We start from the raw sequence: 27831 nt of genomic DNA, 5'->3' as shown, positions 1-27831 counted from the left end.
TCTTATCTTGACTTCTTTACATCCCTCTCGCTTCAATAATAAATTAAAATTCTTAAAGAACAACTACTACAATTAAATGTAAATTACATGCATTTGAAGAGGTTACAACAAAAATACAATAAGCCACATAAATAAATAGTTCTATTAGGTTAACATCTAACCATAAGTTAGTGGCAATAAAAATATTATTTGTTTATACTTGTTTGTGAAATTTTGAATAATGGATAATCATTTAATTATTAATATTTGTCACAAATTCAAGTATCGTAATACAATTTCATCGTCTAAACAAAAATTGTATTAGATTTTCAAAAAATACAAATGATTTTTTTGATTTACGGTAGGTATTCCAAAATTTTTTAAAACAATTCAAAAACTTTTTATTTTCATATGTATCGGGTATGTATTTATAAATACAAATAAGGAAAACAAAAATGTGAAGAAAATATAAAATACAAATAAAGTTAGCAGAAAAATATCAATCAACAAATAAAATATTTGTAATACTATCGTGTATACAAGAAATGTATTTTTCGAAACGATTTTTTGAAATGCCGAATGATTTCAATAATATTTTAAATTTGAAAGTTGTTAATACTCAGTATTGCCATCTATAAATACCTTTATTGGTATAGGGGTTATGTATCATAAATTTACACATACACAATATTTATAACTATTTTAAAAGTTTATTCGTTGAATATTTAATTGGTGTGACTTATCAAGTTATTTTCGGTCTTGCATGTATTTTTTGTTACACAATTTTGGCGACAAGTGTACTTTTTTTTATATAACTACCACATACAGTTTGAATCATTTACATGCAATTAAGTAAATATGTAGGCATTTAAAGGGTCTTTCATTACGCGATTCCTATCCTAAAATTTAAATAAAACACACACACAATAAATCGATCTCGGCTGTAATCACCTTTACATGAGATGACCATGCCTTCAAATCGCTTTTGCAGAATATCCAATGTTGGCAAGTAGCACCGTTCTGTTGCAACCACATAACGTTGGTTTCCACATCATCCAATTCAGTGCAAAATAAAATGCAATATGGCCGCTATCAACTGTCAAAGTCCGATAGTGCTTATTGGAAGACCCTTTATTTACTTTTCATACACACTCATCTGTGTTTATAAATTATTTAATTTAATATACGAATAATAAAAATGCAAAGACATGTAAATTTTTTTAAAAGTTTTACTCTTCTATTTGTTTTTATAAAATTATAAATGATTGAATAAAAATCTGTTTGCATTCTGCTTAAGCAAATACTAATATACATAAAATAATGAAGTAGAAAACAAATTGAAAACTATGTATTTTAGTATGAACTCTAAGCCTTCGACCATAATAACAAAACAATAAATATAATATTGAATTCAATAAATGTTAAATCCATTAAAAATCAATAAATATTGATTGGAAGTCATCACATGGCATGGTAACTTTTTACAAAAAAAAAAATAACTCAGAAAAAACATTTTTGTCATGTCTGGATGCAAATATGGCTTCAAGTTTGTAAATGCCTTGTTTTTTAATTGATTGATTTTAACAAATTGTTATTTGTTAAATTATTTTATTAAACAAATTACAACATATTGATTCGATAAAAAAATTAATTATTTAGTAAACAATTTATTAATTAATTGGAGTCACATTAACATTTCCCTAAAACCACGTGTGTTTTTTTGTAATTTCCAAAATTAATAACTTATGGTGCAATTATAATAAAATAAAAAATAAAATTCTGTAAATCATATTGGACTTCTTTTGACACTATTTTCAAATTGTATTTTTTCAAAACCTAGAATCAAGTTTTCTTTGTATGAAAATTATTCAAAGAATTTTAAAAACTGAGTGTTTTTCGTACAAATTTGTTTGAATAATTTTTCTTTCAACATCGTGGAACAGGATGTAAAATTTTAATTCATTCTAAACAAAAAAGAAAGTATGGTCTATCTAGCCTGACCATATAATACCCCGCACTAAGTAAAAGAGCAAAAACATTTTTCTTTTAAAATTTCAATAATTTATATTTTTGAGTGATTTTCGGAAGTGGGCCTTATATGGGAGGTATTAGGTCGTGTGATTTATGTCTATATGAAAGTTAACTATGTTGAATTTTGTGTGTATACCAACATTTTTAAGTGATTTATGCACGTTAAAGTGATTTTCCGAAGCGGGTCTATATGGGAGCTATGACTAATTATGGACCGATCGTAACAAAATTTGGTAACATGAATTTTGTGTATATAAAACTTATTTGGAGCGGAATTTGTGAAAATACATATATAAACATTTATGACCGAGCCAATTTCAACAAACTTGATCACTGGGCCGAAAAAATAATATGTACCAAATTTGATCGAAATATCTTCAAAATTGCGACCTGTATGCGGCGCACAATGTTTATATCGACAGTCAGTCAGCTAGACAGCCGGACGGACATCGTTTAATCGACTCAGAAAGTGATTCTAAGTTGATCGGTGTACTTTAAAGTGGGTGTCAGACTAATATTTTTGGGCGTACAAACGTCTGCACAAACGCATTATACCCTCCCCACTATGGTTGTGTAGCGTATAATAAAATTTCTCAAACTGTTTTGTTGAGCAGCACCAAAGGATAAAATGTTCCTCTTTTAAGAATTATATTTAAGTTTTAAGACGTGCCGCGAACTGGTTGTGGTTGTAACGAGTATATGTTGCTGGTATTTGTACTTACACTTACAGCCAGGCTGTCCTTAAAACTCGATGTCTATATGCCATATAATCTGGTCCTAAAATATCGGGCATCTTTGAATTCATGGCGCGATATTCCTCAGTAGGACTATTCTACAGGATACAGGGACATAAAAATATCCCAGTAAATTGCATTGCGAATTCATTGACCAAAATGGGTGCCTCACTACCAGCTGGAGAGTTTGATCAATTAATCGAAATTCCGCTTATATCTTGCAAACATTGGGTCCATGATGGATAGTATGGTCCGCAGACTAGATAATAGCTAGAGATGACATTTACGACAACAAGGACCATTTGGTGCAATTTTGATTGTCGCAGAAGTGCAACAGCTATTTTTACTTTATCCCTGTTTTTGTGTTCAAAACATTTATAATTAAATAAAGCATTTTAAGAAATGGGAATTGGGAACATCAACACATTATAGCTCCAGCATACAATCGGGACCACCTTAATACTTATATATTTTGACATAACATATGATTTCTTATCATATATTATGAGATGAAAACACAGTATATTTTACTATTAATAAATTAGTTTAACAAATAAACATAAGATTTTAAAATATCATTCATTTAATCCCCTGAAGAAATAAGTCAACAATATAAAACATTAGAATAATGTAAAATTTATACAAAAACAAATTTAAAATATATGATAGAGATTTTCTTTGTTTGTTATAATTGACCATCGTAGTATGAAAAATAAAATATAAAAAATGATTTCTTTATTCAAGTACTAATGATGGCCAACAAACCCACCAATGACGGAACTTTATGTTAATAAAGGAAAAAAATGAAAATTTCAATAAAAAGAAAAGAAAAAAATAAATATCTTGGGCAAACAGTAATGGATATCATTAGTAAAATGTGGTAATAAACACAAAAATAAATAGAAATTCAAACGGCAGGACATCAAATAAATACTGTGCTACAATATTTAAATATGTATTTTTCTCTTATTTAACTGCCTCATAATCATGGTTAGTTACATATATTTGGTGATTATTTTGTTGGCCCTATTTAAATGTTTTTCTTATTTTTTTCTTTTTTTTGAGTAATTTCACACTTAACTCGCTTTAAGTTCTTTTTTTGTGCTGCTTGCGTCACACAAGTGGCCATTAGTTGCGGTCGAGATTAATGATGCAATTAAACCCTACAAAGAAACATAAACGTATTCTTATTTTATAAGATCCATGTCCCTGTATTGTCGTAGTTTCTCTTGTATATTTCCATAAATATTACGAATTGAATAAAGTGTTTGTGGTATTTTGTGAAAATAAGTATTAAATGACTATTTTCCTTTATTGTTGTGATGCTTAACGATAATGATGATAATGATTGTGATGATGATGTTTATGACAAGGACAATTCTCTTTTAGAAAATGACCCATATTATGCAAAATAGGCAAGATAAAAATTCAACATTTATCTCCCATTTTCATATAATGTTAATAATAATGTGTTGAATCAGTTGTGACTTAAATGTTTGGAAAGCCAGACAATTATTGTTTGTCTAAATTGTATTTTTAACCATTATTATTAATATTATTACGACAGGATTATTTTAATTTTGTTCTACGTATGTATGATGTGCGTGTAGTTATAAATGTAGTTAGAATTCTTTTTTTTGAGATTTATTTCATCTAAAGCTTCGTTCAATAAACCTGTTTTGGTTTGAAAGCGTTTGGCCGGACTTAAACGTTTTGGGCTTTCGGATGAATTAAAAAGCAGCCTCGCTTGTTAAAGATTTTTTGCTTGTTAAAGATTTTTTGCATTGCCTGGCGAAAAGGTTTCTTTTCAAGTATTTCAAAACATATCTGAAGTAAGAGAAGTCTTTACTGTGCGAAACCGGCCTTTGAACAAGAAATCTTTACTGATTGACGCTGGTTTATATAAATCCCAGATATCGTTTTTGTAAGCATTAATAAATATATCGCTTCCGAATTGGGAGTAATTTCACTATTGTTGTTTGTTATTTCTCATTTTCTGGAACTAGTCTTTTTAGTTTTATAGAACTGGCAATTCATTTTACACTTTGGAAGTTATTGCATATTTTAAAGAAGGCAATTATTTTCTTTTTTTGTTTTTTCTTCATTGGGAATTATTTCACGGTACCTTGGTGGAGAATCCCTCAATTGTGCCCATATCACTTATAGACTTTAAAACACTGACACACTATAATACTAGAATACTGCCAATTCAGTAATTTTCCCAAAATTAGAGCACAATATTAAAATCACAGATAAAACTTGTGGAGGAGACACTGCAATAAAAGTTCAATAACAAATTGAATAAAAAATGTCATTACGAACGGAAGCACTTAATCATTGCCATTGTGCAAAAGCAAAAAAAATAAAAAAAAGCAAAAATTGCAAACAGCTAAAAAGCGGAAACATTGAAAAACAACAGAAAATACATACAAAAAAAATAGTTGTTGAATAAACCCAACAACGTTATTCTCATCACAGTCAACATTATGCACAACGACATTTTGAACAGCAACTGCAGTCCAAATACAATAAATGAATGAACCTTTTGTATGAGTATTCTGTATAAAAGTACATTTTGATGAGGACTGGTGAATGGGTAACGACTGCCTGTGTGTTAATAAATAAATAAGTAAAAATATTGCAGCAAAATGTGTTTGTATATATAGAATTTTATGCAAATATTTCAACAACTACCAACCACTGAATAGAACAAATATAACCATTGAGCGAATGAGTGAATAAATGTCACTGTTTTGTTCACATTTCATTTCATTTCTTTTATTTCAATATTTCACCTTTTTGTTCTGGCAAAAATATTTAAATCAGAAAAGCAAAAGTCTATGAGAATGTGCCACAACAGCAGACCTGATGGCCTGACATTCAAATACAACGAGCTGTTTTTCCTTTATATTTAGCTGTTTTTCCAGTAAGAATGAAAAAAAAAATCAAATGCAAATGAAACCATAACTATAGTATGGAGAAATTGTTAAGCATTCAAATTGCTTGTACACTAGGGTAATAACTCTTTTATGGACCTCAGTATACCATTGCACCACTTAATGGGCAATATTATCTTTATTATTCTAAAAAACCGTTTTCAGTGATGTTCGTCAACTTATCGAATGGTAACTCAGTCAGTTTTTGTCCAACTTTAAAATTTATCAACTTTTTGGATTTTAGTAGCTTTTCATTGCATTTTTTGATATGAGAGCTTATAAAAATTTATACCAATATATAAAGAAAATTTAGTTCTTAAGAAAACATGGTTTCAATTTTTCAAATCCGATAAAAATTTTAAAAGTTATTCAACTTTCCATCAACAACACAAGATAAATTTTTTCGATCTTTTTTCGAAAAAGTTTAATAACACCCCAGACTCGCATCTGCCCACCCCAGATAAAAATTTTGAAAGTCGCAGAAAGATTTTTTTGTGCCCTGTGCCCTGTGCCCTAGAATATTAATACTAATGGATTCTGCATTAAAAATTAATACAATTGATGTTTTTTGAATTCCTAAAAATAGTTCCACTAACTCACAACAGGGGGCGAAAAACTCTTTAAAAAAATAAAAAATCAGAGGTAAATTAAAAAAACCCCATTTAAATACAAAAAAAAATTATAAAAATATTTTATAAAATAAATTAGCAGTTTTAAATATTGAAAATTAAATAGTTATGTTAGCAAACTGAATTTTTGTGATATTTTAGTTTTGTTTTAATAAAAAATTATTTTGTTTATAAAAAAAATTGTTTATTTTTACTATTTGGGAAGGACACTTGCCAACCCCAGAATAATAGTCTAGCTACGCTTATGCCTACAACCCCCATTACGTAGTTTTTCAAGTTCTGACAAAAAGTGTTATTTTGGAAACAAAAAATTTCAAATATAACAACCGACAGCGAATTATCTAAAATATGTAATAATATCACGGATTGTTCAAGATTTCGTGAAAATGATTAAAGATTATTAAACGAAATGACCAAATGGTACATAGTTAGGGGCAAAATACGATATTAATTAAACTACTTAATTTAGATAAAATAATATCTATACCAAACTCCATCGCATTTGGTTGGTAAAATGCTATGGCATTTTGGATATTTACAAAAATTTTAAAATGACATCGCCCTAATTAATGTACACACGTATGTACATATGTAGGAGTACATAAGTAGTTTTATTTATTGTTGCTCTTGCATAAAGGATGTTACCCAGAGTATGTTTTGTGGTAAATGCTATTTTGTTTATGATATTGTAGTTGCTGTTTGCTGTTGTTATTGTTATTGCTTTTATTTGTAAAATTGCAAACAGTTTGTCGTTATTACTGTGGTTGATTGCATTTTGTAGGCAGCACGAAATACATATATTTACGCACACATTCTCTCTACCCCTCTCACAATCCCACTCATAAAAACTCACACACACAAGATATTTCGAACTATTGGAAAATATTTGAATCGATATTTTGCAAGTAGACTCTTCAATGTCACATATTTTTGCATTAATAGCCTGCTGTTATGACACAGGATGTTGTCGTTGTTATTACTCGTTTCAATAAATATTGAAAAATACCGGAAATTATTCTTGTGAATGATGATAATTAAGTAAGATGCCGTTTGCTTTTATTGTTTTTATACCCTACACCTGTAATAATGAAAAATATAACACGTGTCAGATGACGTTTTTGTTTTCAAAATTAAAAAGCTGCAAATGACGTGCAGCATATACGTTGGACGTCTTTGGACCATTCAATATCATTTTTTCTCTTACATTTATGAAAATTTTATTAATTTTAATAATAACTCTAACCGGATCCAAAAAGTATCAATATAAAATTACTTATTGACTTATTGAACATCGCCTATCCCCAACATCAAAAGGTAGATACATTAAATTTGGACTCTCCCTCTTTTTACGTAGATAAAACGAGTGAAATCGGTAACCTTTTATCTGCTAAACTAATATAGATACCAACAAAATTTAAATTGCATCTTTATCTACTTAAAGAAATTTGGCACTTTTTTGCAATTCGATCCTTTAAAGGAAAAAACTTTATTTTGGTATTTTTTGCTACCCTATATAACTTTTAAACCCATTAAATCGAAATAAATTTCAAATCATATTCTGTACTTATGAAAACATAACAAATTTTGGAAATTCGAACAATTAAGGGGTAACAATTTTATTTATTTTTCGTATCTTTTTCATAAAATAACGTTTTTTAATTGTGACAGAAAATACCAAAAAGGTACCAAAAAGGTACATGGGAAAACACATTTTATTCGAAATTCAAGCCAATTTTCATAAAATTAACTCGAGTGTATACAAAATTTCTTATATAAAAATCCCAAATATCTTAAGTCGTTTAAATATTGAGCTTGATGAAAATTGTAGTTACGAAATAATCGATTTTTAGTATAAAAAACTCAAGTATTTCAAATTTGAGGAAAAATAAGCTCAATCTGTGATAACTCATATTTTATACCAAATGATGTTCTATTTTTTGTTCAAATTATAATGATTATTGTAGAGATTTATTTTTTTGCTTCAGAAAGTAAAACTTTATGTTGAGCCTTAAAATGGTAAGTTTATTTTTAAATGCCAACTAACAGTTTAATATAAGATAATTCTCAACGAACATTTGTTAAAATAAGACATCGTCCAATTTTTGAGATGACTCTAAAGGAAACAGATTATTGTGACGTATTTTGTTGTAAAGGTTTGGAAGTGCTAAAATAAAACATATTCATCTTTAATATAAAAAAAAAACTTTTATTTTACAAACAAAATAAAAAACTTTGAGTGAAAATTTTACATGCATTTTGTTGTTGTTAAAATAACAAAATACATGTTAAATTTAAACTCAAAGCACTCGTTCGCTATTGAAAAACAGCACATTAATTTCAGTTTAGAATAACATGAATGTTGTGATAACATGTGAAAATATAAAAATAACCAAAAAGGAACAACAAAACCAGAAAAAATTTTTTTTTGAAAAAATGTCTATTTAGACTATTTTGTAGAGAAAATATACATAGAGTGGAAAATCTTCTATCAAAGACCTAACTCAGTTGTCAAAAAGCTAATTGGTGAGAATGTATTTGTAAACAAACTATGTGAAAACAAAAAAAACACGGTTTTTGACAACTGAGTTAGGTCTTTGATAGGATAGTCTCCACTCTATGTATATTTTCTCTATGCTATCAAAATTTCACGGAGAAAAACAGAGTACTACCTTGTATGAACATTGTTGAATAAATTTCACAGCAATTTCGTTGACCGTTATTTTGTATGGATTTTGACATACTTTTCACATGATATCGAACGGATTACCGAGCTTAAGGAACAAAATTTCTCTAAAATGCATATCAGTTTTTTATATTTTCATAGACAATTTAATCACAAATCAATAAATCTGCTAGAAAATATAATGAAACTAATTTTAATAAATAAATATTAGAATTGACATCATTTCTTTTCTTAATAAAGCTTAACAAACTTAACACTTAAAATAACTAACACAAATTGGCACTCATTTTTATCAGTATTTTCGTTCCATACGCTACAGATACCAACGACAAAATTAATTAAGTTTGTCAGTGAAACTAATTTGGAAGAAAACAAATCTATCGAATCTACTTAAATCTATTTAGTACATTTAACACTCAATAAATAATTCCATTTTAACATCTTCCTTATTCTACCCAATTAAATGGGAAACAAAATAAATTAAATGAACAAATTAAACAATGTAAATAAAACTTGTTACAAAATATTACGTATTTTCCCCCATACTTTTTACGAGGTCTAAAACAGATTTACCATAATTTATTAAAGAAGACACGCCTGTTAATGTTTTTGTTCTATCTTTGTTTCATTTTAATTTATATTTAGTACTCAGATATTTATTGGGTCGAGTTACGCACACAATCCTAAAGAATTTCTTAGGGTTTATACCAATTCTAGTCACAATATGTAATTACATGCATTATAAATAGAATGCTTAATGCATACAAATAAGTAACTAATTAAATTGGAGCTGAAATAAAGATACCAAATGAAATGAAACGGATTTTACAATAGCATCCAAATTAGAAGTATGTTGACATTCGTAATTAAAAAATGGGAATTTTATAAAGATTTCTTGGTGGAAAAATTATATACAGTGGAACAATAAAGGTTTAATTACACCTAATGTTAAGAAAAAACAAAAAAATATATTTTTCATTATTCTTATTGGCAGCAAAAATATTATATTTTGACTCATCACTAAATAACACATTGTCCCAAATGGAATCTGTCACATTCGGTTATTGTAACTTCATCTATGAAAAAATATACTTGGTTTTTACTAAAAACTACAAAATGTGTGTAAATGACTAACTCACATATCGGACTTTAAACAATCTGCTGAACAAATGAGATCATATGATTTATTTTTTCTTGAACATATGGCTTACAAAATATTAATTTCATTGAAAATGTTCATACTCCATATCAAACATACCAATCTTACCTACAAAACCTCCGATTAGATTTACATTAATTTCCATTACAATGGTACGTAATGGAAATTAATGTAACTTTGAAAAACCATAATCAAATTTCTTAAAAAATATTATCAAATTTCCTCATGTTTCTCATCATTAAACCACAATCTATTATCACGGCAAACAATCATCATTGGTTTGGGGCATCTTTCCTTAATCCCTCTAGGCAACTACAAACGCATAAAAAGAAACTGCCATTAATCACAAGGAAATTATTGCAGGAAGTATAACAAACAAAAACATTTATAACAATCTTACGTAAATATATTGGGCATAAAAAGAAACAAAAACACGTACGTTTGATTATTATCACAATCAAATATGAAAAAAAGAAGAGAAAATACAACAAAAATATTCTTAAATTTAGTCCGTAAGAAAACGTACACATATAGATACATATTTGTACATATATGTATTTATAAGTATTTTAAACGCACCCTAAAAATATGTTAAAATATTTGTTAAATTTGTAATAAAGTGATACTGCCCTCATGATGTTGAAAATTAACCAAAAATATATATTTGATTTTAAACTTATTTTAAAATAATATGAACGAAGGGGATATTTAACTTAACACTTAAACGACTGCATACAATTGGTAATCTTCACTCAAATATTTACACAACGATTTTCTTTTTCTGCAATAATCATTTTCCACTTTTTTTTTCTCTCACATACTCACTTTCATTTGAATTTGTTCACTTCAACTTTAAGTTTGTATTGGTTGTTTGTGCTGTTCACACTTTTGGCATTTGTTTCACATGCTTAAAGTAAAAAAAAAAAAATCTTAAATGATTTTGTAGATACTGATATTTACATACATATATGGGCATTTCCACCGAAAAGTCCACCCAGATCGGAAAATTAAATGATAGTCAATTCAAATCAAATTTTGCTCCAAATAAGTTTTAATATATACGGATTAGTATAATTAGTCATAGCTACCATATAAATCCCTCTTCCGAAAATCATTTTAACGAGCATAAATCTCTTAAAAATGTTGGTATCCACATAAATAAGTTTCATATAGATATAAATTACGCGATCTAATTCCATGGCAATCGGTCCATAATTGATCATAGCTCCCATATAACGCCAACTTCCGAAAATCATTTACGAAAATAAATTATTGAAATTAAAAAATATAACTTGTTTTAATTTTCTTATTTCTTATGGCGTTTTCTTTTCTGAAAAAATGTAGTTTGGTAAGCGTTTAAAGTGTTCTTTTCAAATAATGTTGCCCTAAAACCCCGAAGATATGCTACATGTTTCACCCTCAATTTTATTAAAGGGTTAGAAATGCAGCACTTTTTTAACAGGTTTTCTTGTTATAGTTTTTGAAGCTTGTTTGTTTTGATTAAAATGTTAAAATGGAAGCAAAATGTATAGTTTTATAATGTTTAGAAGCTACATTAAAGAAAATTGCATAAATGGTAATGGGTTTTATTCTATTGTGATCGTTAAAAATGTAACACTTTATTATTATCTTTAATAAGTGGTACATATTTTGTTGGCAACATTTTGTGTCAGAAAAGAAAACGCCATTAACCAAAAACTATATCAAATAGAAATTTAAGTAACATAACATCATGTAACGTCAGATACTAGGGCTGACAAATAAAAAACGAGGAAAGATTTTTATATTTTATAATTTGGAAAATAAATTTATACACAGAGAAAAGAGATTCATAATAGCAACCAATTTAGTAGCCAATCGAATAATTCGTTTGCAATTTTTCGGTTCTTCTAACAGAATATGAGTGGATAAAGAAGAATTTCGGTTGCAGCAATCTTACTTTTGTTACCACTTCTTAAATATGGTAGCCACAACTGTAAAATTCGGTTACTAAGGCAGAATTATTCGATTGGCAACAAATTCAGTTGCTATAACGAATCTGTTTTCAGTGTGTATTATTCCAAAATCCTACTACAAAAGGTTTTATACAAAAAGTCTTGCCCAATTCGCAGAGTTATGCAATTTTGTAATGCAAGTCAAACCGTTCTTCTGTTTTTGGTAACATCACGCTATCGTATATTTTTGCTAATATCTTCAACTGCTTAGGGTCAATTCTTGCAATATTTGGTCTGAATAAAGTGGTACTCAATTACTACGAACTACTTTGTCGAACAAATGTCACGACACGCCATTTTGGAAATGCCCATATGTAAGTATGTAGATTAGGTTGTCCCTTATTTTTATCTTTATTCTAAATTGCAATACTCCCTAACAATTAATAACAAAAAAAAACACAAAATTTCATGACCCAAATTTACATTTTCCAAATTTTTCCGATTTGCACAAATTTTCAGCTTTGGGATCACCGAAGAACGAAAAAGTGCATTTAAGGTCCACCCTAATAAACATATTCATGTATTTATATCTGTATTATATGTACGTTTGCTGCTTTGGTATGTGTTACAGTGAGAACATTTTCAAAAAGGAAGCTAAAATATTCCACTTGAGTACCGGATCACAATGACGATGACTGGGGGTAAACAAAAACGTATGTTATATTTTCCTTATAAAAACAATTTAAGCTGCTTCAAGAAATTTGTGTTTAATATTAAAAAAATGTTTAACAGAAATTTGTTTTTTTTTTTGTTCTGGGGTGTCTTAAATTGTCAGCAGCAAAATGTGATTAAATTGCAAACCTCAGGTATAATATGTTTTAATGTTGGCATTTTAATTTTGGTTAATCGGGTTTTCATAACGTTACTCAAAGTTGGAAACAAAAATAAGGATATTCTTAAGTTAGCAACGACTTGATATATGCTACATCCAATAGATTTTATTACAATTTCTGTTCCTTCCAGATATGAAGACTAATTAAAGTCTGGTGTTCGGTAAAATAAGCACCGTCTTTAGTCTACATTCAAACACCAATATCTGTGTTACAAAAATAGCTTGAAGTAGCAAACATATTTAGCCGTAAAGAAGGGTGGAAATTTGTAAGATGAAATAATCCTCCCATAGTGATGACACCTTTATTGTTATTAAAATGAAATGTAGAAAATAAAACGTATGTCTTTCATACTTAATTCGCCCTCTACGTTTCACAAGCATCAACACTTTTTTCATTCCTTTAAAATGTTAACAGGCCTCTTCTTTTCTCTGTATAAATTGCAATTTTTGTTTCCCTCTCTTTTAGATTTAACTATGGACCCTTTAATATTTAATAGTTTTGGAGGCGTCAAACAAATTCTTTGTGATTTAGTTTTTTAAAAGAAAGTGGGAGTTTTGTGGGCAGTACAAAATAGTGGATGTTGCAGAGGAGGGATGGTTGAAAATACTATGGTGTATGATATTAATGTTTCAGTAAAAGAAACGACAATAAATAAATATATTAAACACTCCTTCGTGTGACTTTTAATATCTGCAGAGTTTAAAGAATCAATATGCTATAAAGCTATATAATAGTTTTCAGATGGCTCACAAATGAATTTCCTTCAACAATTTGGTCGAACATATCGATGGCTTAATATAGAAAGGTCGTATCTCAACTTTTAGTTACTTTAAAGGAGTAGGAAAAAACTCAATCTAATCTGAATGTGACAGTGAAAGTGAAAAAAACAACTAAACATTTCGGTATGTCCGTTTGACCGTCTTTCCTTCTGTATGTTGAAATCAACTTTCAGTAGACCCCAAATAACTTATATACTTGATTCATACATCAATATAGACCAGATCAGTTGCTATTTAAAATCTAAAAATGGCCTGGATATAAGGAAAAAACCAGACAAGCAAGATTTTTTACCTATTTTTGATCTAAGTATATTTTGACTAATGTGTCATTAATATAAGCAATATATATGGATATATAATGATAGATATTTGAAAGACCTTCGCAACGATGTATAAAACGACATAGTAAATCGGATGTACAGTTTGTCAAAATCGGGAAAAATATTTGTTTTTCACAAAAATTAAAAATGTTTTTCACAAAAAAATTTAAAAAAAAATTTAAAATAAAGAAATTGTATTTTGAAATTTTTTTTTTAATTTTGTTTACCTAAAAATATTTAAAAATTTTATTTATAGCCCTCTTACATGTTTTAATTAAATTTTTTTAAATTGAAATTTATTTTAAACTTTCTCTCAAGAAATTAATTAAACGAAATAAACAAATAAAAAAAACATTCAGAGTTCAAATCTCAATTTATTGAAGTGTATTCAAAGGAAGTTGTAAACTTCAAAATCGTATAACCTTAGTACAAAATATCGTTAGAATTCTAGGGTAAAATAAAAAAGAAGTTGGCCGGTTATTTCTAAAATATTGTAAATAAAATCTATCAATTTACCAATAAAAAATATATAATATGCAAAGGAACTGCAAAAAAATTAGAAAGAACATGAGACAACAAACGTATATTTTAATTTCATACTACATGTATTAAAAAAAAAAAAAACAACCAAAGTCTAGAAATATAATTATGTTCATATGAATATAAATCAAAACAAAGATTTATAACATTGTAGAATTCTTTATTAATTTGTTTTATTTTATGAAAACGTAAAGATATTAAACATTTGAAACCTAATTTATTTAAAGTTCAATCCTGAAAACAAATTAGAAAAACCTTCAACTTATTAAAAAATAAATTTTAAATCCAAAGGCCAAACCTGTCCCTTTAAGGTCGTTCGTTATTCATTATCTACTTTGATCTTTACATCCACTTAAACTTTTTTGGTTTTTAATAAACTTTTAATTTCTCCCCTGGGATACAATTTCATTTTTGAAAAAGAAACAATTTAAATTACTTTTAACAAATAAATAATACTTAATTTCACCACTTTATTAAAGTTTAATTGAGTGGCTTATAAATTATTACAATATATAAATGAACCAACCTTACGTTTCGAATTATTTTACTTTTTTTATTATTTATTTTTGTGGGTCAGTTCGTTAGTTGAACAGCACGTGTTCAAGTATGAAATACTTTTTTTTAATATTTGAAAATAAAAATAGAACAGGACTTTTTTATTGAGGTCTTTAAATAAATAAATACCTAAAACCAGCACAGAATCAATCGATTAGTTTGATAAAATTAACTCTTACCATTTTTAGTTTATTTTGTTTAATAATATATGTAGTAACTTAACACCTTGGCTAATATTTAATTCATTAGTGGTTAATAAAAGTTAAAACAAACACATAAATAATATCAGTTTCAAGCTAAGGAAATTGTTTTGTGAAGATTAAATATGCAAAAGGATATGTATTTCTAGCACTAAATTATATATCTCTATAAATTTAATAAATTGTGGAATAATTTTGGGACAAAAGAAATCATTCCTTAGGAGCAATGTTTAACAACTTACAAATTTAATATCTTTGACTTTTTCATTAAAACTTTACTTTATAAAAAATGTATGTAATTTGAATAAACATATTCATATACCTACATTCACTTATTAAAATGTTTAACATTTAAAAATTAAATACATTTTCACCCTCCTTATTCTAGCGACCCCATATCAGGTGTGCCAGCAGCTTTAGGCGCATTTATTTAAATATTACAATGTGTTTTTTCACTTCTTCGTGCCAAGCTGTTGAAGAAAATTAAAAAAAAAAATACTTTTGTTTTTTTTTCTACACGGTTTAATTTCACACATTTAAAAATACGTAAATTATATGTACTTTTACATCGCATTCTCCTTTAAATATTCATATGTTTAAACGTTTGGTATCATAAAAACAAAAATCTTGTTTTGTTTCTTCTTGTTTTTCTGACAAAACAAAAAAAACAAAAAAACGAAAATCCTCAAGTATTTGTGTTTTATGTTGTCTTTTACTCGTAAACATAAACATTTTAAAATTATGGCCTAGATTTTGTTTGTAATATTCTTCACTTACAGTCGTACATAGTCATACTTTACATACTCGTCTTATACATAAGTACTTGGAATGAGGGTCTTTTGGGATTATGCCCAACATTTAATTGGATGTTTTTCACCATACTTTTCATGACAATGCTGTACCACTAAATATTTTAGTTGCTGCAGCCAGTTAAGTGTAAAATGTTGTTGTCGGAGGAACATTTTACCTACATAAATACAATGGGGGAGTTTCATACTGGGTTTAAATAGATAATATTTATAAATAAATTATCTAATAATATATCAGCGATGCGCCAACAAGAAACTCTCCAAGTATCTACTACAACTTTTGAGTAGAGCAAAAAACCTAGTTATTTTTATATAAAAACAATGTAAAATACACACCCAAGTTCAAGTAAATTGACGAAGAGTTAGTATTTATGAAATCAAAACTTACACATGAGTCTTTAGTTACTTAAAAAGAATATAATGTACTAACAACAATTTTTCAATTAGACACAATTTCGTAATGTTTTCATTGTATATTCCTTGTAAAATTAACCTTGAACGGAATGCATTACTTTTTATATAAGTTTGTCATTATATTACTAAGCTACCAAATAGGTCTTCAAGAAAAATATCTAAGCTTTCTTTTAAGAAAAAAGGGCCCATTATAAAAAGTAAATATATATAAAAATTTTTTTATTTTTTTTTATCTAAACTATTTGGGACACATTTTGCTAAGAAAAATAGGTAATGAGTTACATGGATGAGAAAAAACACATGTTTGGCCAATTTTAACCCCCTCTAACTCAGAGAGTTGTTGACCGATCTTGTTGAAAAATTGTATCTGATTTACTGAATTACTAATAGGTCTAACCTTTTTGCAAATTTCATCCCAATCGGAAGAAATCGATTTTAAATCCCACATATTTCAAATACCTTTGCAACGATGTACATATAACGCCATAATAAGTCGGACCTACAATTTGTCAAAATCGGCCAAAATTATTTTTAATCCCGAGTTTTTGTTCATCACAAAAAATTTGTTTGAAAATCCTAAAATTTAAAAATTTCAATATTTAATTTTTTTAAATTTAAAAAAAAATATATTTTAAAAAATATTGAAAACTAATTTTTTTAATTATATAGCCGTATATATTTCTCATACTTATTTGAATTGTGATTTTTTTAAACCTGTCGTAGTATTAAAAAAAATGTTTAGTTAAGAACATAGGGAAACAAACAATACACTTAGGTTTCAGACAACTGAGTTAGGTCTTGGGAGGACAGTTTCCGATTTATGAGTATTTTCCTATGGTTACGAAGTCGTTTACTACAAAATGATTTGTAAACTACAATAATACGAATCCCACTATATCTAATACGATAATAGTTTTCATTTAGTTCCCAAAATATTTAATGTATATGTAAAGGACAAGTAAATAGAGAATGTTAAATTTTGATAACTTAACAGAATAGGATATATACCATATTTCCTAAAACATTTTACCGATTAAATTAAAATTATTGAGATAGATTGTCTATTGTTACACGAAATATTACTTAAGAGTAATTTTACATAGACATGTATTTTATATTACACATATCTGTATTTTATAATACTGAAATCCCCACATACCCATTTTAATGAAAATTATATAAAATTGTTCAGCTCAAAATTACTACACTTTTAAAAATGTTTTTAGTACAAGCAACTAAAAGGTTTTTTTCTACAATTAATTTGGGACTGTACAAAAGTATTAGGAAAAACAATGCCACCATCGTACACTGGCCCTTCCATTTTAAAAGCCATCTTTATATGTGTATTTTTTATATATATTTTTTTTTAAATTATTCTACAACAACCAACGTGTAAAATATAAAAGAGGTTAACAAGATTTTATTCATTTTTATGTATGTATTTTACAGCAGCAGCTTGAAAAGTTAATTGAGAAATTTTATATGAGTGTAGACTCTGCTATTTTCCCAGCACAAGTGATTGGTTTCGTTCTAACAAACTTTTGTAACATTGCTTGTAAAGAAACCCAACAAGTTTGTTATTAGTTAAGTTTAAAACACCAAAACTAGCACAAGTTTTATGAAAAGCCAACTTGAGAAAATACGGGTGGTATAGTTTTTATCTAAATAGCACTAGAGTTGAGTTAAAGAGTATTGCAGGTATCTAAAGTAATTACTATCACTATCAGTGTCAACATCAGGCAGCAGCATCTTCGTAATTTCTATCATCACCATCATCCTTACCATCATAAATATTAATCATTTTCGACAACAGCACACTCTCCACTTTAAATGAAGCTATTCAGTAAGTGTACTATAAAAGGTTCCCTAACAAATTTTAAATTTAATACTAAAATGTCTTGGTAAATATCCCAGCAGTTTTACAAGTAATGTTGACTACTTAGAGATAGTAATCGTCATTAATGTCTGAGCACTTGGCTGACTTTAGTTTATATAATGTCCTCTTTGTATGTCCTCTTTGTAATTCAGAGAGAAATCAATTGGTTACTTTATACATCCCAGGTAATCTAACGTGAAGAAGATTGTCACTTAAGTTGCTCTAAGTAACCTGGAGTGTAGTCACTTTAAAGGTTTATTTTGTACTGCACTTAAACATATTGTGTTGATATAATTCTCATAAAGTTTATTTTCTTTTTGGTAAGAATACCTACAGTCCAGGTAATCTAGCGTGAAGTCAATTGTCACTTTAATATCTCTAAGAAATCTAGTGTGTAGCCTATCGAAGGAAGTTTTGTTTACAAACAATCCTTTACACGTAGCTATTCAAGTAACTATTGGTCACCCTAAATCAGATATAAATTTAGATCGGGACAGTCCACCAGAACTGCTGCGATATGTATATTACATGTATAAATGCATGTATATATATAGATTGTAATTTTGTGTTGGTATTATGTAAACGTTAGAGCTTCTGCTGATGTGTGTGGATTGTTGGTTTACCTTAAATATTTAATTAGTAGACCATAGTTGACAAAATTTTAAATAAATATTTAATTGCTTCAGGAACACGAAATACAAATTACGATGATTACAAGTGCATATAACTACTTGTGCTTCTAATAAGATGATTACATTTAGTTTATTAGGTTGTTATAGGGTTAGTTTGGGATATACATACATACTTACTAAAAAATTCAGTAAAACCTATTTGAAGTTGGAATTGTGACAAGTCACAATTGTATTAAAATGAATAATTTGGTCATTGGATTTTATATTATGGTGTTTACTAAAACATTAAATAAATTAAAACACAATTTTTAATAGCAAATATCCTGCACATGCGATTTTTGCTGACAATGACAGTTAAATATCTTGTTTCGGGGTGAGCAGAATGTTACTTTAATTTTTCAGTTAATATCTAAAATCAAATGTTTAATAAAACGAAAGTTACGAAAAGCGTATATTTCTGACCTAAAGTCGAATTTAGCAGGGCAAATTAAATTGTAAATAACTAAATAAATATGCATTTAACTAGAAAAGTAGGTATATTTGCAATCATCCATATTTTTAACCAGAAAAATTTCAAAAAATACTTTATGACTTCTTTAATGAGCATATAATTTATTAATAGTACTCGATCTGTGCTAACCCAGATTTTAGACTAAAAACAATTTTTTTATTTAAAAAAATCAAATAATCCTGAAACTTAAATAGCTTTGTAAGTAAGCGTTTAATAAAATATTAAAAATTCCAAAAACTTTTTAAAGTTAAACAATTTTTGTTAAAAAATGTGTCCCGAATTTCTATATTTCTTCACATATGTATATCTAAACTTGACTGTTCGAAATTTCGAACGCTGGCGCTTATCCTATATGTCAGTTTTGTATGCAAGTAGAACCCCGAATATATTCAAATGTTTTACTTGCATACAAAGCTGACATATTGGATAAGCGCCAGCGTTCGAAATTTCGAATTTCGAATGCGTGTGAAGTCACGCATTTTTATGTTTTATGAAACAGTTAAACATATTGGCAATAATTCCTCATGATTATTATTTGAATTTAATTTTTTTTATTATTTTTTTTTTTAAATTGAAAAAAATATTATGAAAAAATTTTTTTTTTAAAAAATATGTTAAAAATATGTTTCCCGATTTTGACCCATTCTAGGTCCAACTTATGGTCTTTATATACGTCGTTGAAACATTAAAGTTCATTTAATCAAATAAAATATTAAATGCGCAATAAAAAGTTGATATCAGCACAATATGTAGCATAACATACACAAATCTTATATTTTATAATGTAGATAAATAACGAAAGCCAACCCAAAAAAAATGGAAAAGTAATGAAATCAAACTAATCCTAATGGAATGTTGAAATATGTTTGCCTTAAAAAAGGACAAGAAATGGTCAGCGAGAACTTTAAATGAGTAGACCTAAGTAGAGTACATAAATTAAATGTGGTAAAATGTGAAAAAACACAGTCAGCCAATTATGTAAAAGTGACGGAATGATAGGTTATTCCGAGCCACACAGAAATACAATACATTCATGTTCTTTTATAGACCAACTGTCATAACGACTTAACTGATTTTATATACATACATATGTAGTACATACTTACTACGTCAGGTGCGTATCCACGAGAGGGGTGGGAAAAAAGGAAAAGGTTAGTTTTTGAAAAATTGTCTAAATTTTTTTTAAACAGACATAAGTATATATGAATTCTGTTAAATTCTAAATAAATATTATATAATAAAATAATAAAGAATTAGGTCAATACCTCTACAAATCTTTACCGAACTTGAAAAATTAAAACAGAGAATATTGGAATTTAGTTTTTGACAATAATTTGTTTAATATGCCAATTATTTTCACCATTGCTCAATTACTTTATATTGCTGCTGCTAACAGGCATCTACCAGTTGACTTCTGAACAAACTGCGTCATTTAGTTTTTGTTTGACAGAAATTGATAGCAGACTACGTCGTGACTTGAGGAGCATTATTTTTGCGGAGAAAACCATCAGCATCAAGTGATGATAAAACCCAAAAATTGTCGCCAAACGAGTTTCACATATTAACAAATACATACTTACTAATATTGAACCTTACTTATACGAATTTCTAAAGAACTTAAAATTGTAAAGAGGCTTTGCGGATGTATAAATCAGTGAATTCAGAATAAGTATGATTTTAAAATTCATGCTTAAAGTTATGTACATAATAATTGCTAATTTGGACAAAAAAAATAAAAATTCCCTCCCCCCAAAATCGTTAGATTGAGCTGCGCCTGTACTACCTAGTAAGCATAACTATTTTATGACTCGAATAATATAGAAATAGTAACAGTAAATAAATATGAAATGGACTTGACTGTATTTTTGTAAATGTCAACAGTTTTATGACATTTCCCTAATGTATTTCTTATTACTGTTTTTCGTTTTCGACTTAGTATTATTATGTATCTTTCCATGTGTTATTATCATTTTTTTATTTTGGTTTCCTGTGATAATAGCCAACAGACAAAATATTGCCTAAAGACATCCAAAGTAAGAGTGTGTGTTTATGAACATATGTTTTGTATGTATCTGGCACTAACCATAAATATAGTATTTGGATATATAACACTGAACAGTGTTAATTTTCTACATTTATTCCTTAATCTTTTTATGTATGTTGTACCTGGTTCTTAGTATGTTTGTCAGACACTGTGCATGTGTTTTATGTACTTAAAGATAGATATTAGTAGTAATAGTTATATAGGAAATATTTATGTTTATATTTAATAATACTTCTTTTCAACAGACATATGCTAGAAACCATAGTAAATTTTACAAATTCAAGCTAATTTTATATTTTAAACACTTGGTGACTGAAAATACAGGAAGTAGTTAGGGAATTATGACTTTTATAAAAGAGCAAAAAAGTGTCTTCTATTTAAAAAATGTATAAAATTGATTTAGTAGCAAAAATTACAAATAAGCGTTAATAAAAGTCCTACGCATTTGATTGTTATGCTTGAGGAATTCACCATTTATCTTTAGTTGGAATTTTATTTACAATAACTTTGTCATCTAACTTACATAGAAATCAATTTAGATTGTAAACATTTATCAGCATCCCTTTTAAAAATCGTAGTGTTTTGGTACAACAATTTATTTCTGTGAAAAATTTGGTTTTTGGTGAAAATATTTTTTGGAAAAACGATGTCTTCCATTTCATATTAAAGAAGTTATCAAGAAAAATCATTAATAAAAGGAGCTTTTTAAACAGAATATTAAATTATTATTTAGTTTATTTTTTTATTTGCCCACAAACTTTTTCTTTTTAACAATTTTAATCACAATAAATTTTGAGGTATAAAATTGTAAAAGATGTCCATTAGTATTACATAGTTTAATAGTATCAACAGGATTTTATAACTTAATAACATTTTAGTAGATGTTTAGTGATCAAATTATCAAACTTCAAACTTTCATTGTCAACTTGTACCCAAACATTAAGCTATTTACTTCTTTTGATTTGACCATCTGTATTTCTCAACTTTTGATTGATGATAGCGTTTATACAAAAGCATGTGTTATACTATATGTTTGTATGACAATATACATATCGATGGCTTAATATAGAAAAGCCGTATCTCGTTTTTTTCAAAATCAAGTTTTTTATATATTCTGGTAGACAAAACTCAAATAGACCTCCATTATAAAATTCAATTTCCAATGTCGACGAATAACAGATTTACAGTAATTATAAAATAGCCCTAAGTCATTAAAAAAATTTTGCTTTATAATAAAACAAACAACTTTTCTAAAAATATTTTTTGATAATTACAAATTTTAAGTCGTTTTTTTTCAAATTCACTTTCTGATATTATGGAGTTTTTTCCTTCTCCTGTAAAGTAACTAAAAGTTGAGATACGACCTTTCTATATTAAGCCATCGTTATGTTAGTACATATCTCAGCAGTTCTATGAGACTGTACCGAACTAGTCATTTTTTCTATCATTTAGGGTAACAAATAATTACATAACTTTTTGACACGTGCATGTCCTAATCAAGGTGTTAATTGAGCCTTTTGGATTACAGTGAGACTGTATAATAGCTGGTCCAAAGTAGTGAAAGCAGGTACCTTACTAGCTACCTAAATGGTAACTTGAACAGCTACATAACTAGTTATATTTACAATTACTCATAAAAACTGCAGTTCAAAATAAACGTTTAAAGTGACTACACTCTAAAATACTTAGAGACACTTATGTGACAATTGTTTTCACACTAGATTAATTGGGATGTATAAAATAACCAATTGACTTCTGTCTGCACTACTAAAGCACATTCGTGTCAAATGACCCAAACTATATAAATTGGAATCAGCCAAGTGACAGTTACTATCTATAAGGGATACATTGACTGCTTACTTAACTGTTGGGATATGTACTAGCAAACCCGGTTCGATTCGCTATACTAATCATAGAAAGGACTTTTAAACAAATTTATTGTATGTAGTTTTTAAAGACCATTAAAACAGTATGTGCTTTTGCCATTGAAAGTGTAAAATCATGTGCCTGCTATTATATAATAACAAATAATCTATTAACAATTATGATGTCTAATAGAAACGTTGAAACACCCATTGTTCTGACCTTCCAAACTTTTACCGCGATTTTTCTTTGAGTTTTTTTATACTAGAACTCGATTTTTGGTACAAAATATGAGTGATCACAGATTGATTTGGATTGTTAAAATAGCTATGTTAGTTAATTATTGTATGATTGCAGAAAATTTCGAATAAAATACGTTTTCCCTTATCCACACGTTTTGATACTTTTGATGCAAATTTTGTTTAAATAAATTTCAGTATCATAATAAAATATTCACATGTCTATGTCAATATACATAAAAGCTGAAATAAATAAAGTTTATACCCCTTAATTGTTCGGATTTCCAAAAAGAACCAAACTTATGCACTTAAGAACCAAAGATGCATTTTAAATGTTGTTTGTAAATATATTAATTTTTTCCGTACCTGCGATTTAAATTTTACGATTTTCAAGAAAAACTAGTTTTTTGTCCATATTTTGGCGAATGAGCCCAATTTCCTTACTGCTAATAATTTTAAGTAAAACCTGTCCAGAATATTATAGTCCGAGTAATTTTAAATATAGTCTGAAACTTTTATTAAAATTGGAAGACATTGAACCTTAAATTGTGAAGGTCAAATTTTTCAATATTTGGAATTTCTAGTGAAAATATAGCGAAATGTTATATATTTTGGGCCGATTTTAATGAAACTGGAGGAAAATATACATTGGTGTCTAACATTTACAACAACAGTGATAAAATGGATTTTAACTTTTAAGAGCACTTGCGGTCTAAATAGCTGTGTTTTTCGTGTTGAGTGTCATTATAACCCCAAGTGCTGCTAAGGGTTAATTTCCATTTTTGTGCTGTTGTTATAAATACTAGACTTCATGTTATATTTTTCTTAAGTTTCACCAAAATCGGCACAAAAATAAATAACATTTTGCTATATTTTCATTAGAAATTCCAAATATTGAAAAATTTGACCTTTGACCTTCACGATTTAAAGGTTAACGTCTTCCGATTTCAGTAAAAGTTTCACACTATATTTAAAATTACCAGGACTATAATATCCTGAACAGGTTTTACTTAAAATTAATAACAGTATTAATTAATCGCCAAAATATGGTCAAAAAATTAGTTTTTCTTGAAAATCGCAAAATTTAAATTGCAGGTACGGAAAAACTGTAAGAGGTATTGACATAATTTTTTCATATTTTTATTCCCTATTATGATCTCAATAAATCCCAATGTGATGATCTAAAAATCCTGAAATTTGTTTAACAAAATTTTTAAAAATTTGAAAATGGAGATTCGAAACAGCCCTTAAAAAAATTAATTTTTTTTGGCCATACCTGCGAATTGGTTAACGGTATTCTACGAAGACAAAAACTCATACACAAGTAAATACGGATATATTTTAAATAAAAATTAGCTTTTATTTTAATTTTTTTAATTTCATTAAAGTTAATTTTTTTCCTAAATTTCTTGTTCAATTGGCCTGAGACACGTTAATGGTCTGGAAAATTTTTAATAACTTTAACATTTTTTAATCAAATTTTATAATTTATATCTCAGTACAACGATAATTACGTACACATATTGATTCTTTTACACTCAATTGCAAAATAATTTATTTAGTAGCAAAATTTTTACAAAAACTGAAAAATTTTCATTTTTTCCGAATTTTGGCGATAATACAGGGTCATTTTGAACCAAAGGTGATACAGGGTTAATTTCCAAAAAATGTTAATGTTATATTCATTAGTATAAATAAAATTACATATTTTTAGAAAACAATGCAGAAAGTTAACGAGTTTCATCTATTTATTTCATATAAATAGTAAAATTTTGCATATATCTGAACTTTGACCTCTATGCGCGTCCAGAAATCGTTGTCCGATTTGGCTCAAATTTTCAGAACTTAACTATTAGACCTAGTGTCACAATATTCCAGTCTGCACTCTTCAAAATTTTAACAAAAATTTTTTACAATACAACTGATTGTCACTCTAATATATATACTCGCTCTAATTGCTCTAATATATTAGATAGATTCAACAATTTATAATATGTTTAACGTCACTCAAAATGTGATTGAAATAATATTAATTATGACTTGTAGTAATGTTTAATAGAAACTGCACTAAACTACAAAATTGTTGTTCATTAAACTATTTCCATTGAAAAAAATTACTGAGAAAAACAATAAATTTTGTGTGAGACATTTTCAGTTTTTACATAAATATAAGCTAACTGCAACAATACTAAGCTAGCCATTAATGTCCTTCTTTCTAATATAATCGTACAGTTAATAAGTACTTATACACATATATATAACAAAAAAATATAAAATTTTAATCAATAACACTTAAATGACTAAGTGGCCTAGAAAACTGTAAAAGTGTCTAAAACAAAATGAGTAGAAATAAAAAAAGTACTTCAAAGTCATAAAATTGAACTTAAAGAACTCTCCTCCCCTCTTGCTTGCTATACATAAATTAAGACTATTGTCTGCTTATGGTTAGATAATCCTTTTTAATTACAATAGAAGTTAATCGTATTCTACAAAGTCTTTCACAGCAAAAAAAATAAATAAAATATAAAACACACAACAAAAAGTTAAGTAACACTGTGGCACTTAAAGCTGCAAAAGTTGTTTGACACTTTTTAGTCGGTTCTTCTTGCTTTCTCAGTTCTTTAGTTGTGGTGTCGACTTTCGAAAGCAGAGTGTCTTTAGCAAAGTTTTTTGTTCTAAGAAGCCTTATTCATTTACACACATTTATATTTATATGTATATCAGAGGAAATACTAAGAATAGCAACATGGTTAAACAAAATAAATTTTAAAAGTTTATCAACTGCAGACACAAAACTTTTAGTGTATGAATTAAATTTTGTTATTTCAAAACAAAATGCTTATTCGCATATAAACAAAAGGAATTTTAGTTTTTTTTTCACCAGCATTTTGTCATGGTGATTAATTAGATGTTCAGTTTAATTTTGTAATTATTGTTGCTGTTTTTATTCTTAATGTTTGTCTCGGTTTTTTCATTTTGTTTTTGCTTTAATACAAAGTAGTTGTTGTTGTCTCGTTTGAACAATGGGGCGTTTAATTACAACATTCAACTGAACGTATAATTAACAATCTGATTAACACTCATACGTCATGCTGAACCATCAATCTTATAATTTATGTGTATTTTTGAGCTGTTTGACTTAATTGTTTCTGATTTTTTTTCTTCTCAACATTTTTGTATAAAAATTAAATAGTTTATGAATTATATTAAATTTATTAAATAATTTAGTTTTAAATTGAAAATCGAAATGATTCTAGTTGTAAAAATTTTCAACTATCTGCTTTAAATAATTTTATTACAAAAATATAATTAAGGAATATAAATAATTAAAAAATAATAATATGTATTTCCTATTCTACTTCTTAATGTTGATTTTATTTAAAAAAAAATAATAATCATATACGAAAATGAACTTTTGATTTTAAATTTCATTCAAATAAAAGAGAAAAGGAAAATCATAAAAAGTGAAGCAGCATAAAAATACTTACAAATTCTGTTGATAATTTGGGAGGATGTTCGTATTGTTCTGCTGAACTTTGATATTTTCTTCTGTGTGGTTGTTCCTCTATTTCCGGCTTCTGCTTCTAAGGAAAACACAAGATGAAAGAGAAACAAAACTATAATAAAACGAGTTTTCTAAGCGGATGATGTAGAGTATAATGACGCTTACGTCCAGAAGATAGATGTTGAGTTTTTTCTTTTTTATTTCTGTTATTACATTTTTATTACAAGAACACTTTTACTGTTTTATTGTTGTTGTTAGAAATACGTTCTTTTTTAACAAAATTTTTATATTTTAATTTTTTCAGCTTCTGTTTTAGTTTTTTTTTTAATTTCTAGAAGCACAAACTTTTGTTAATCTGCATAGAATAAAATAAAAAAAATAATAGTAGTTGTAGTTAAACAAAATTATATGGTTGAATAAATTATTTGGTTCTTATTTTCTAGGTTTTCCAAGTGTTTATATGTTTTATTGTCAGAGTTTTAATATTTACTTTAAGTATTTATTATTAAATTAATATTTACTTAATTTTGTTTATATTTACGAGTATATTAAGACATTATTTTGTT

The 27831-nt window shown here is 27.4% G+C and overlaps 1 long non-coding RNA gene across 1 annotated transcript in view; it reads right to left on the bottom strand.

Moving 5' to 3' along the window:
• The window catches only part of LOC135952494 (uncharacterized), a 127883-nt gene extending 100413 nt beyond the window's left edge, over positions 1 to 27470 (bottom strand). Inside the window, exon 1 of the long non-coding RNA XR_010576042.1 lies at positions 27249 to 27470. This is a non-coding gene — a long non-coding RNA (uncharacterized LOC135952494). The remainder of the gene's footprint in view (positions 1 to 27248) is intronic.
• Positions 27471 to 27831: the final 361 nt, after the last annotated feature.

The sequence above is a fragment of the Calliphora vicina genome, chromosome 2 (assembly GCF_958450345.1).
Source record: "Calliphora vicina chromosome 2, idCalVici1.1, whole genome shotgun sequence".
Classification (NCBI taxonomy): Eukaryota; Metazoa; Arthropoda; class Insecta; order Diptera; family Calliphoridae; genus Calliphora; species Calliphora vicina.
This window is presented reverse-complemented; position numbering and strand designations above follow the sequence as displayed.